Raw genomic sequence first — 12025 nt, forward strand, 5'->3', positions numbered from 1 at the left:
TGACTAGTGCGGTAGACAGAGGGGAACCGATAGATGTGTTTTTAGATTTCCAGTAGGCGTTTGATAAGGTGCCTCACAAAAGGTTGCTGCAAAAGGTCAGGGTGCACGGAGTTGGGGGTAAGGTGTTAGCGTGGATAGAGGATTGGGTGCCTATTAGGAAGCAGAGAGTTGGAATCAATGGGTGCTACTCTGGTTGGCAGTTGGGGACTAGTGGAGTGCCGCAGGGATCGGTGCTGGGGCCTCAACTGTTTACCATTTACATAGATGATCTGGAGGAGGGGGCTGAGTGTAGGGTAACGAAATTTACTGATGACACAAAGATGAGTGGAAAAGCAAATTGCGTGGAAGGCGCGGAAAGTCTGCAGAGAGATCTGGATAGGCTGAGTGAGTGGGCAAGGACCTAGCAGATGGAGTATAATGTTAGCAAATGTGAGGTTATCCACTTTGGTAGAAATAATAGTAGGAGGGATTATTATTTAAAGGGTGAAAAGCTGCAGCATGCTACGGTGCAGAGGGACCTGGGGGTCCTTGTGCACGAATGGCAAAAACCCAGTCTGCAGGTGCAGCAGGTGGTTAAGAAGGTGAATGGAATGCTGGCCTTTATAGTGAGGGGGATAGAATATAAAAGCAAGGAGGTCTTGCTGCAACTGTACAGGGCACTGGTGAGGCTGCAACTGGAGTACTGTGTGCAGTTTTGGTTGCCGCATTTGTGAAAGGATATATTGGCCTTGGAGGGAGTGCAGAGAAGGTTCACTAGGCTGATACCGGAGATAAGGGGGTTGAGGAGGTTAGCCTATTAGGAAAGATTGAATAGACTGGGTCCGTACTCGTTGGAGTTTAGAAGGCTGAGCGGGGATCTTATAGAGACATATAAAATAATGAAGGGGTTGGATAGGGTAAAGGTAGAGACATTCTTCCTGCTTAGAAAGGCTGTGCCCTGCAGAACTGCAGGGCACAGCCTCAAAATAAGGAGGAGGGGCAGTTTAGATCAGAGTTGAGGAGGAACTTCTTCATTCAAAGGGTGGTGAGTCTCTGGAATTCTCTGCCCATTGAAGTGGTGGAGGCTACCTCGCTGAATATATTTAAGTCACGGGTGGATAGGTTTCTGATAGGGGAATTAAGGGTTATGGGGAGAAAGCAGGAAAGTGGAACTGATCCACTTCAGATCAGCCGTGATCTTATTGAATGGCGGGGCAGGCTCGAAGGGCTAGATGGCCTACTCCTGCTCCTATTTCTTATGTTCTTATAATGAAGATACTTAAACTAGGTGCACAATGAGAAACTCTCTCAACTTGATGGAATGTGGAATACCAACGATAAGGTGTGCAAATTACACAAGGCGTTAAGACCTCTGAGGAGACTGATAACTTTTAAAAAGAGATTTGAATTTCCAGTTAATAGCTGAAAGGATGACATGACAAGATTTCAAGTTTCAAGATGTTTACAATCATAGAATCCCTACAGTGCAGAAAGAGATTATTCAGCCCATCAAACCTGCACACATAACAATCCCACCCAGGTCATTTTCCTGTAACCTCACATATTTACCCTGCCTATCTTCCTGATGGGGCAAGTTAGCATGGCCAACCAACCTAACCAGCACCTCCTTGGAGTGTGGTAGGAAACCAGAGCACCCAGAGGAAATCCATGAGACACAGGGAGAATGTGCAAACTCAGCACAGCCACCTACAGCCAAATTAAACCTGGGTCCCTGGCACCGTGAGGCAGTAATGATAACCACTGTACCACAGTGCCACCCACAGAGTTTATCAAAAGACTAAAAGCATTATTGACCAAACACTATCACTGGTGGCAATTTATACTTTAAACCACGGAACAGAAATCCCCTTCTTTTAGTACAACCAAAGAATACAGTTCAGAAGTATTCATTATACTGTTCTTTAAGTAATCACTTTATTCACCCAGAATAATCTAAAATTATCTGTAGCTCCCAGGGGAGCTTTCTAAGCCTGGTAACCTGTAACTCCAGAACTGTCCTTCATAGTGTGAATATTACAAGCTCAAGCTATGTGAATCTTATAGTCTTTTTTAACTCCTCACAAATTTGGTCTTTTCAATCTAAGCATGAGCTTCTGCCCATTATCTGGTGTAGTAAACCATAAACACTGTTCCCCTTTTGCTGTTCTCACTCTCAGACCCTGGCAGACTATCTTGTTTGCGATATTCAGTGGTATTTTAGGGAAGCCTGTAACCTGATATCATTGTGGTTTCCTCCCTGTCCTTCTATCTCAAAGCTCATCGCCATGCTAATGTGAATCACATAGGCCTTGTATCTAAGTAGAGATTCTAATTCGGTATCTTTGAGAGCTCAGCTCTCTTTTATCTCTGAAGTAAATGGACAATTTAAAGATCAACTGTTTACAGCCTAACACCCTCATCACTTTTATATTTGCTCATGGGATGTCGGTGTCACTGGGTAGGCCAACATTTATTACGCTTCCTGAATTGCCCTTGAGGAGGTTATGGTGTGCTGCCTTCTTGAACCACAGCAGTCCATGTGTTTTTAGGGAGGGAGTTGCAGTTCCTTTCTGGGACTTTGGAGGTTCCCAGTCTAATCACTGTTCATATACAGGCTGCTGCTGTGCAGACATAAACTCCTTCTACCTTCTTCCCATTAGAACAATCTAGGCCTGCCTTTAGTTTTTGTCAGTCCCATCACCCAGAGCTGTTATTAGGCAGACTTCAGCCTAAATTTAAAGACACAGAATCAAAAGTATAACAATCTTGGAAACTGTAACAAAGGGAAGACGTAGGTTCAATGTTTGGCAGTTCTTCTTTCCCCAGGGAGTAGTAGAGTTGTGGAACAAGTTGTTGGCTTATCGACTGAATGCTGATTCACTGTGGACCTTCAAAACGCAGCTGGACTAATTCCTGGCTGGGGTGGGGATACTGCCTGCAAGATGTATCTGCCAACTAACATATAAGCCAGGGTCAATGTGGTCCTCTGGATTAGTTTCAATCTTTTGGAAGGATCGGACAGGAAATTTTATTGTATATAGCTTTTGGCATTTTGCATTGGAAACAGTTCAGAGAAGGTTCATGAGGCTCATTCCTTGGATGAAAGGACCGTCTTATGAGAGAAAGTTGAGCAGGTTGGGGCTAAACTCATTAGAGTTTAGAAGGATGAGATTGATCTTATTTTAACTCAGAAGACCCTGAGGCGGATTGATAGACTAGATACTGAGAGGACATTCCCTCTCGTCAGGATATTCAGAGTAAGGAGACATAGTTTAAAAATAAGGGCCCTCCCATTTAAGGTAAAGAGGAGGAGAAATTTCTTCTTTTCAGAGTTGTTAGTCTTTGGAATTCTCTTGCACTGAGAAGAATGGAGACTGGGTCACTGATTATATTCAAGGCTGATTTAGACATAGAAGCAAAGAAACTAGAAGCAGGAATAGGGCATTCAGCCCTTGGACCCTGCTCTGTCACTCAATTTGATCATAGCTGATCATCAAATTCAATATCCTGATGCCCCCTTCTCTCCATATCTCTTGATCTCTTAGCCCCAACAGCAATATCTAATTTCTATTTGAGATCAGACAATGCTTTGGCCTCAACTACATTCTATGGTAGTGAATTCCACATATTCACCACTGTTTGGGTGAAGAAATTTCTCCTCACCTCAGTTCTAAAAGGTTTACCCCTAGTCCTGGATTCCCCCACCATCGGGAACATCATAGAAACTAGACAGATGTTTGATTGACAGGGGAGTCAGGGGCTACTGGGGCCAGGGAGGTAAGTGCCATTAAGACCATAGTCAGATCAGCCATAGGCTTATGAATGGCAGAGCAAGCTTGATGAGCTGAATGAACATTCCTGCTTTTATTTCTTGTTTATTTTATTTTAGGGATTTCTTATCCTGAAACAGCCTCCGTTTTGATATGATTTTTCAGCTTTTCTGTGAGCATACAGGAAGGGCAGCTAAACGTTAGTGAGTCTCTTGACTTAATGCATAAGGAATTACAACCAAAGGATAGATGGACCAGCCAGTCTTTTCCTGTGAGACATTTTCACAATTTCGGATCAATGATCAAACAAGCGCTGTTACTTCCTCACCAAAGAAAATCTTGCTGACCCACCTCTGAGCCCTGATCTTTTGCCTCTGATGGAACAGTGGGATTGATTTTAACCCACTCAAAACCCATTCACTTACACAGAGTTCAAATCGCACCTTCTGCCCCTACTTCTTTTACCAGCTCTAGGTTGTGGCTGCTCTTTATTTGCTACTTGACTTGACACAATATTGCTGTCAACATGTTCAGCCACACCCCTGTTTTTGTGACTCCAGTATGCTCATTCACACCAAATTGTTCATGATCTCCTCCACTCTTTTCTCTCTACACATTTTTTTAGTAGTGAGTCCTAATGCTTGCTTTCTTTAATTGTTTATTTTCTTTCTCCCTTGTCTCCACTGACCCAATCCCCTGAACACTCAAGGATATCCTCTATGGGTTTATCTGTATCATGAGTCCATGATCCAGCTCTTATAAAATCAGAAATCTGTCCTCTGCTCTTAAAACTGTCCCCCGTCCTTTCCAAACCATTGTAACTATACACCCCGTCAGCATCTCAGACATCAACCCCAGACTATCTCAGTTGTTGAGTTGCCCATGGCCACTTTATCACAAAGACACACACAAGTTAGGAGCAGGAATAGGCCATGTAACTCCTCAAGCCCGTTCTGCCATTTGATAAGATCATGGTTGATCTGTTGCAGCCTCAGTTCCACTTTTTCGCTTTGGCTTTCTTGCTGCTCCAAAATTCATCTAGCTCAGCATATTCAGTGATCCAACCTCCACTGCTTTCTCGGGAAGGGAATTCCACAAACTAATCACTGAGTGAAAACGTTTCTCCTTATTCCAGTCATAAATGGAAGACACCTGAATTTTGAACTGTGTCCCCTAGTTCTAGACTCCCCCACAAGGGGAAATGTCTTCTTGCACTTGCCCTGCCAAGTCACCTCAGAATCTTATTGTGTCATTAAGGTCACCTCTCATTCTTCTAAACTCCAATGAATAGAGGCCCAACTTGCTCAACTTTCCTCAGAAGATAACTCCTTCATCCCAGGAATCAAGTTTAATGAACCTTTTGATTTGATCTGATTTATTATTGTCACATGTATTAACATACAGTGAAAAGTATTGTTTCTTGTGCGTTATACAGACAAAATATACTGTTTATAGAGAAAGAAATGAGAGAGTGCAGAATGCAGTGTTACAGTTTATAACCAAGGTGTAGAGAAAGATCAACTTAATGTGAGGTAAGTCCATTCAAAAGCCTGACAGCAGCAGAGAAGAAGCTGTTCTTGAGGCAGTTGGTATGTAACCTCAGACTTTTGCATCTTTTTCCTGAAGGAACAATGTGGAAGAGAGAATGTCCGGGGTGCATGGGATCCTTAATTATGCTAGCTGCTTTGCTGAGGTAGCGGCAAGTGTAGAGAGTCAATAGATGGGAGGCTTATTTGTGTGATGGATTGGGCTACATTCACGACGTTTTGTAGCTCCTTGCAGTCTTGGGCAGAGCAGGAGCCATTACAAGCTGTGATGCAACCAGAAAAAAACGCTTTCTATGGTGCATCTGTAAAAGTTGGTGAGAGTCGTAGCTGACATGCCAAATTTCCTGAGTCTTCTGGGAAAGTAGAGGTATTGATGGGCTTCCTTAACTGGAGTGTTGGCATGGGGGACCAGGACAGGTTGTTGGTGATCTTGACACCTAAAAACTTGAAGTTCTTGACCCTTTCTACTTCTTCCTCATTGATGTAGACAGGGGCATATTCTCTGTTACGCTTCCTGAAGTCGATGACAATCTTCTTCGAATGCATATCCTTTATTAGTTAGAGACCTAAACTATACATAGTTCTCCAGATGTGGTCTCACCAAGACCCTGTAGAACTGTAGCAAAATGTCCTGACTTTTATACTCGATTCCTGTTGCAATAAAGCCCAACATCCCATTCGCCTTTCTCCTCACTTGTTGCAGCTACATACCAGCCTTTTGTGATTCATGTACCAGGACACCCAGATCCCTCTGTACCATAGAGTTCTGTAGTCTCTCCATTCAAATCATGCACTCCTTTTCTATTCTTCCTGCCAAAGTGGGCATGACATATAATGTTTCCCACATTACATTCTATTTGTCAGATTTTTTGTCTACTCACTCAACCTATCTAAATCTCTCTGCAATTTCTTTATGCCCTCTTAGCAGCCTACTTTCCTACTGTATCATTGAGTCATCAGCACGTTTAATTATCATATCTTCAGCCCCTTCATCCCAGCCACTGATACAGATTGTAAATAGATGAGATTCATATAGATTCCCATGATATTCCAGTTTGCCAACCTGAAAAGGATCCATTTATCAAGACTCTCCTTCCTGCGAGCTGACCAATCGTCTGTCCAAGCCGTTATGTTACCCCATATGCCATGAGCTCTTATTTTGTGAAGTAATCTTTGAAGCAGCACCTTGTTAAATATCTTTTGAATATCCAAGTACATCACATCTGCAGGTTCCCCTCTATCCACATGGCTTGTTACTCGAGGTAACACAATTTGGTATCTAAGGTTTTTGACCACATCACTGTCATCCAGCTATGTGATTACCTCTCTCACCATTCCATTTAGCCTCTGTACTGCTAGGGCTATCCTGGTAAAATTAGCTAGCACTGTCTTGTGTGATCATAGCTAAGATGCACGAACACCCCCATGTCCTCTTCAAACTTGCAATATTCTACAGCACAATCACTGACTTTATTTTCCCACTTCTTTGTTGGTCCATCATTTTGGTAAATCCTTTTCATGGTTTCATTTCTTGTTGCAATGTAGCCTATCTGATGCTAAAAATTCCATGGCACTATCTCAGAGCAGGACATTTTCCCAGTAATCCTGCCTCAGTCGACAATATTAAAAATAAATGCATTAGTCAGCCACTTTATTAGTGTTTGAGAACTTAACCATTTGCACTGGATAGTGAAGAAAATTATCTCCGATTGCAATGGGATCTTGATCAATTGGGCCAGTGGACTGACGAATGGCAGATGGAGTTTAATTTACACAAATGTGAGGTGATGCATTTTGGTAGATTGAACCAGGGCAGGACTTACTCAGTTAATGGTAGGGCATTGGGGAGAGTTACAGAGATCTAGGGGTACATGTTCATAGCTCCTTGAAAGTGGAGTCACAGGTGGACAGAGTGGTGACGAAGGCATTTGGCATGCTTGATTTCATTGGTCGGAACATTGAACATTGAAAGAAGTCTCACAATACTAGGTTAAAGTCCAACAGATTTATTTGGTAGCAAACGCCACTAGCTTTTGGGGCTCCCTGAAAGCTAATGGCATTCACTACCAAATAAACCTGTTGGAATTTAATCTGGTGTTGTGAGACTTCTTACTGTATTTACCCCAGTCCAATGCCGGCATCTCCACATCAGAAGATTGAATACAGGAGTTGGGATGTCTTGTTGAAGTTGTACAAGACATTGGTAAGGCCACATTTGGAATATGTGTACAGTTCTGGTCACCTTATTACAGAAAGGATATTATTAAACTAGAAAGTGTGCAGAAAAGAATTACTAGGATGCTACCGGGACTTGATGGATTGACTTATAAGGAGAGGCAGGATAGACTGGGACATTTTTCTCTGGAGCGTAGGAGGCTGATGGGTGACTTTATAGAGGTCTATAAAATAATGAGGGGCTTAGATAAGGTAGTTAGTCAATATCTTTTCCCAAAGGTACGGGAGTCTGAAACTAGAGGGGATAGGTTTACGGTGTGAGGGGAGAGATACAAAAGCATCCGGGGGGGGGGCATTACTTTCACACAGAGAGTGGTGAGTGTCGAGAACAAGCTGCAGAGGTAGTAGCTGAGATGGGTACAATTTTGTCATTTAAAAAATAGTTACATGGGTACGATGGGTATAGAGGCATATGGGCCAAATGCGGGCAATTGGAATTAGCTTGTGGGTTTCAAAAAAAGGGTGGCATGGACAAGTTGGGCCAAAGCCATGCTATAAACGTCTATGACAATGACTGCCACATCTGTACAACAACAGTTGTTACATTTTAAAGTGACATGTTGTACATTAAACTCTTTGGACAATAAAGAAAGTTGTGATAGTTGCAAGCATATTTTCCTTTTTATTTCTTATCTCATTTAATATCCTTCATCTTGATAGAAATCAAATTATCAATCCCCAATAGGATGAAGCTAATTCATTTTGGGTGGTAGATCAGAATTCAGATTTGCTTCTGAATAACATTGAAAAACATTGAGGAAAAATTGAGGAGAAACAAATTATAGCTAAGGATAGTACCAATATTCAACCAAAACTGTGTAAATGTGTATGTACAAGCTTCTCAATTCGCCACTTACATTTTCTTTCCTTGAGTGTGGGATGAATGAAGCCCCCAAGATCACTTCCAGTTATAGGGATTTTATGGAACTAAATTGGTGATTTTTGTTCTTTGGTTTGCCATTCTTCAGAACCTGGCAGTATGCTATTTTAGAGATGTACACTATTTTAGTGACGGGTACACTATTTTAGTAATGTGTACACTATTTTAATAAAGCGTATACTGTGTAGTACCGTGTACCCCATTTTACTAATGTGTACACTACTTTAATAATGTGTATACTTTGTATTAACGTGTACACTTTTTAGTAATGTGTATGCTATTTCAGTAAATGTATACACTATTTTAGCAATGTGTACACCATCTTAGTAATGTGCATACTATTTTAGTCATGTGTACATTATTTTAGTAACATGTTTACTATTTTTTTAATGAGTGTACTATTTTAGTGATGAGTATTCTATTTTAGTAATGTGTATACTATTTTAGTAATGAGTATACTATTTTAGTAATGAGTACACTATTTTAATAATGTGCAAGTTTCTTCCTGTAGAAGTTTGACTTATTGAAACATGTAACTGTGCTCTCTGGTTTCCTAATGTACAGCATTGAGAGCTAAAATGGCAAGCTGTTTTCTAGCTTATACTCACATTGCTCACCAAGAAACAGTTGCAGTGCATCATGGATTCAAAAATGACATTGTATCTCCAGTTTCAGTGCTGTCTATCCCAAGCGGATTTCATATCTATGATTTTCTCCCTTCCCACCACATCTCCCTTCCCTTTTCCAATTTTTTTTTGTAGAAAAGAATTTTCACCTGAGCGTATACTATAGGTGGAACAAATTTGTTTCTCTAAAATTTATGTTGTAATTTGATTTCATTCCCATGCCATGCAAACACATTCATTAGCTGCAGGGAAGAGTTAAAATCCTCCAAATACAGTAATTGCTTGATTCAAGTAGAAGCCCGATGAACTTTGTACAACCAAAGCCAGAACAAAAGCCTTAAACAGTCCGAATCAGCTGCTGTATGATGGGAACATAGATCTAAACATGGATTTAATAAACTGTTCTGTAGATGATACTGAAGCAGGGATTGCTAAAGCTAAATCATTAGTAAGGAATGCTTCCAAAAATATAAATATAACTATCAGTGATCGATATTTTATTGTAAACACTTGTTTAAAAATTGGTATTGAGTACTTCTTTCATCCTTTTTAAAATGAAAAGGTTGGCAAATTGGCATTGTCATGGTTACTGTTTGCATTGTTTTGTCAATTAACAGGCACGGTTTGTTATTCTACTGAGGGTACATAGTGGTTAGCACTGCTGCCTCACAGTGCCAGGGACCCAAATTCGACTCCCAGCTCGGATTACTGTCTGTGCAAAGTTTGCACATTCTCCCCGCGTTTGCGAGGGTTTCCTCTGGGTGCTCTGGTTTTCTCCCACAGTCCGAAAGATGTGCTGGTTAGGTGCATTGGCCTTGCTAAATTTTCCCTCAGTTTAGCCAAACAGGCATCAGAGTGTGACGACTAGGGGATTTTCACAGTAGGCTCTTTGCAGTGTTAATGTTAGCCAATTTATGACGCTAATATATAAACTGAAGTTGCAAAAAAGTAAATTAATCTAGAATGCACCTGTGGTTAGCACTGCTGCCTCACAGCACCAGGGACCTGGGTTCTATTGCGGTCTCGGGTGACTGTGTGGAGTTTACACGTTCTCCCCATGTCTGCGTGTGTTTGTTCCAGGTGCTCCCATTTCCTCCCACAGTTTAAAGATGTGCGAGCTAGGTGGATCGACCATGCAAAATTGTCCCTCAGTATCAAGGAGACCAGAGGGTAAATACATGGGGTTATGGGTGAAATTGTTGTCTGTGCAGATTTGATGGGCGAAATGGCCTCCTTCTGTGCTGTAGGAATTCTATTATTTTTTGAATTTAGATCAGTAATATCTTGAAGTAAAAACTGGAAGTGTTCACATTGAACGGCCTAAGAGTGACTAGCAAATTCTTGTATTCTGTAATCAAATCAATACTACCATTAGCATGTCTTTCTTGGGAGGGGGAAGGGTGAAAGAAAGCAGTTATTTTCCTCCTCCTAACTCCATTTCAGAAAATTGATCAAAGCTGGGGGTGTAGTTAGACTTCATCATTTGCATTGCTAAAATATGGTTCCCTTGTTGCATTAATGTCAAAATGAACTGCAGCTGAACTGGCATGAATTCAGTATTTTGTGAGTCAGAGACCACCTGCTTCAGCTTCTTACTGGAGCACAGGTAGAAAAAAGTAGGTCATTCAGCTCCTCAAGCACTGTCCTGCCAGTCAGCTAGATATAGCTGATCCCCATTTTACAGTCCATTCACCCACCTGAGCTCTATAACCCATAACAATCAATCAATCTCTGTTTTGAAATTTTCAATTGATCTACTCTCAATTGCTTTTTTTTGGGAAGAGAATTCCACATCTCTATCATTATTGTGTGAGGGCATGCTTTCTTCCCTATATCATTGCTGAATGGTTTGGCTATAGCTTTGAAGTTATGCCCCCTTGTTCTACACTGTTCCACCGGAGAAGTACGGTAGATAAAGAGGAACTATCAACTTCCTTTTGCCATCTGAATGACCTCAGTAAGATCACTTTTTTTATAATTAAGAGATTACGAGTTGACTTCACTAGTCACTCGCATAATGAAAAACCACTGAAAGTTGAACAAGAACACTGGGCTAATTTTACATTTTCCATGTTAGACAAGAATCAGTGAGCTGTTACCCCTTGATTATCATCAGAAAATTCACCAGAGGTCGAGGGCTGTGTGTGTTGTGTAAGCATGCTCACAGAACCAATTGTACCATCCTGCCCTCCAGGGGCAGACCATGAAAAGGTACGTTGACCTCGGGTGAGATTTTCCCCAGTTTCAGGGTGAGTGAGGCCAGAAAGTCCTGCCCACAACTCTGCTTTTCCCACTTAATAAAATGATAAGAGCAGCAGAAAAGGAATATGTTGGAAACACAGCATTTTTGGAGAGAACCTTATTCTGAAACTGAGTATAGTTATCATTAAATGTAAAGAATTACGTCCTGATATTGTGCTGTGTCCCATTCTCCGTCACAAATCACAGACTGAGCTTCAAAATCAGCTCAGTTCAGGCCATTAGGAGTGAAACCAGGAAGTATGTTTTACACAAAGTGAAGTGGAAACTCTCTCACTCGAAAGTTATGGACATTAAGTTAAATAATATTTTTTAACTGCGGTTGGTAGGTTTTTGTTGGGTTAGGACACCAAAAAACATGGAAGAAAGGTGGGTAAATGGAGTTGAATTACAAATCAGCCACGATCTAATTGAATGATGGACAGAGTTGAGAGGCTAAATGGCATACTCCTGCTTCCAAGTTCATCAGAACTGGAATACTTACAGGTGAGGAAAGCACGTGCACACACTGGGTTCTCTGTAGTCGTGCAAAACCATGGGAAAACAGAAGATGGCTAAATGACTGACATGGTTGTCATGAAGCTCAGGTCACCCTGAAAGCAGCTTCTGGTGACAGACAGTACTTGTAATGCAGCTACAATATAACAACTCAAAATACTCAATTGTGAGAGAATGATAGAAAGATTTACCCATTTTTCAACCTGAGCAGTAACCATCACGAAACAAAAT

The 12025-nt window shown here is 41.3% G+C and overlaps 1 protein-coding gene across 6 annotated transcripts in view; it reads left to right on the forward strand.

Moving 5' to 3' along the window:
* Positions 1–12025, forward strand: part of tcf4 (transcription factor 4) — a 592048-nt gene that overhangs the window by 312546 nt on the left and 267477 nt on the right. The window lies entirely within an intron of this gene.

This window comes from Carcharhinus amblyrhynchos, chromosome 1 (genome assembly GCF_965287045.1).
Source record: "Carcharhinus amblyrhynchos chromosome 1, sCarAmb.v2.hapA, whole genome shotgun sequence".
Taxonomy (NCBI): Eukaryota; Metazoa; Chordata; class Chondrichthyes; order Carcharhiniformes; family Carcharhinidae; genus Carcharhinus; species Carcharhinus amblyrhynchos.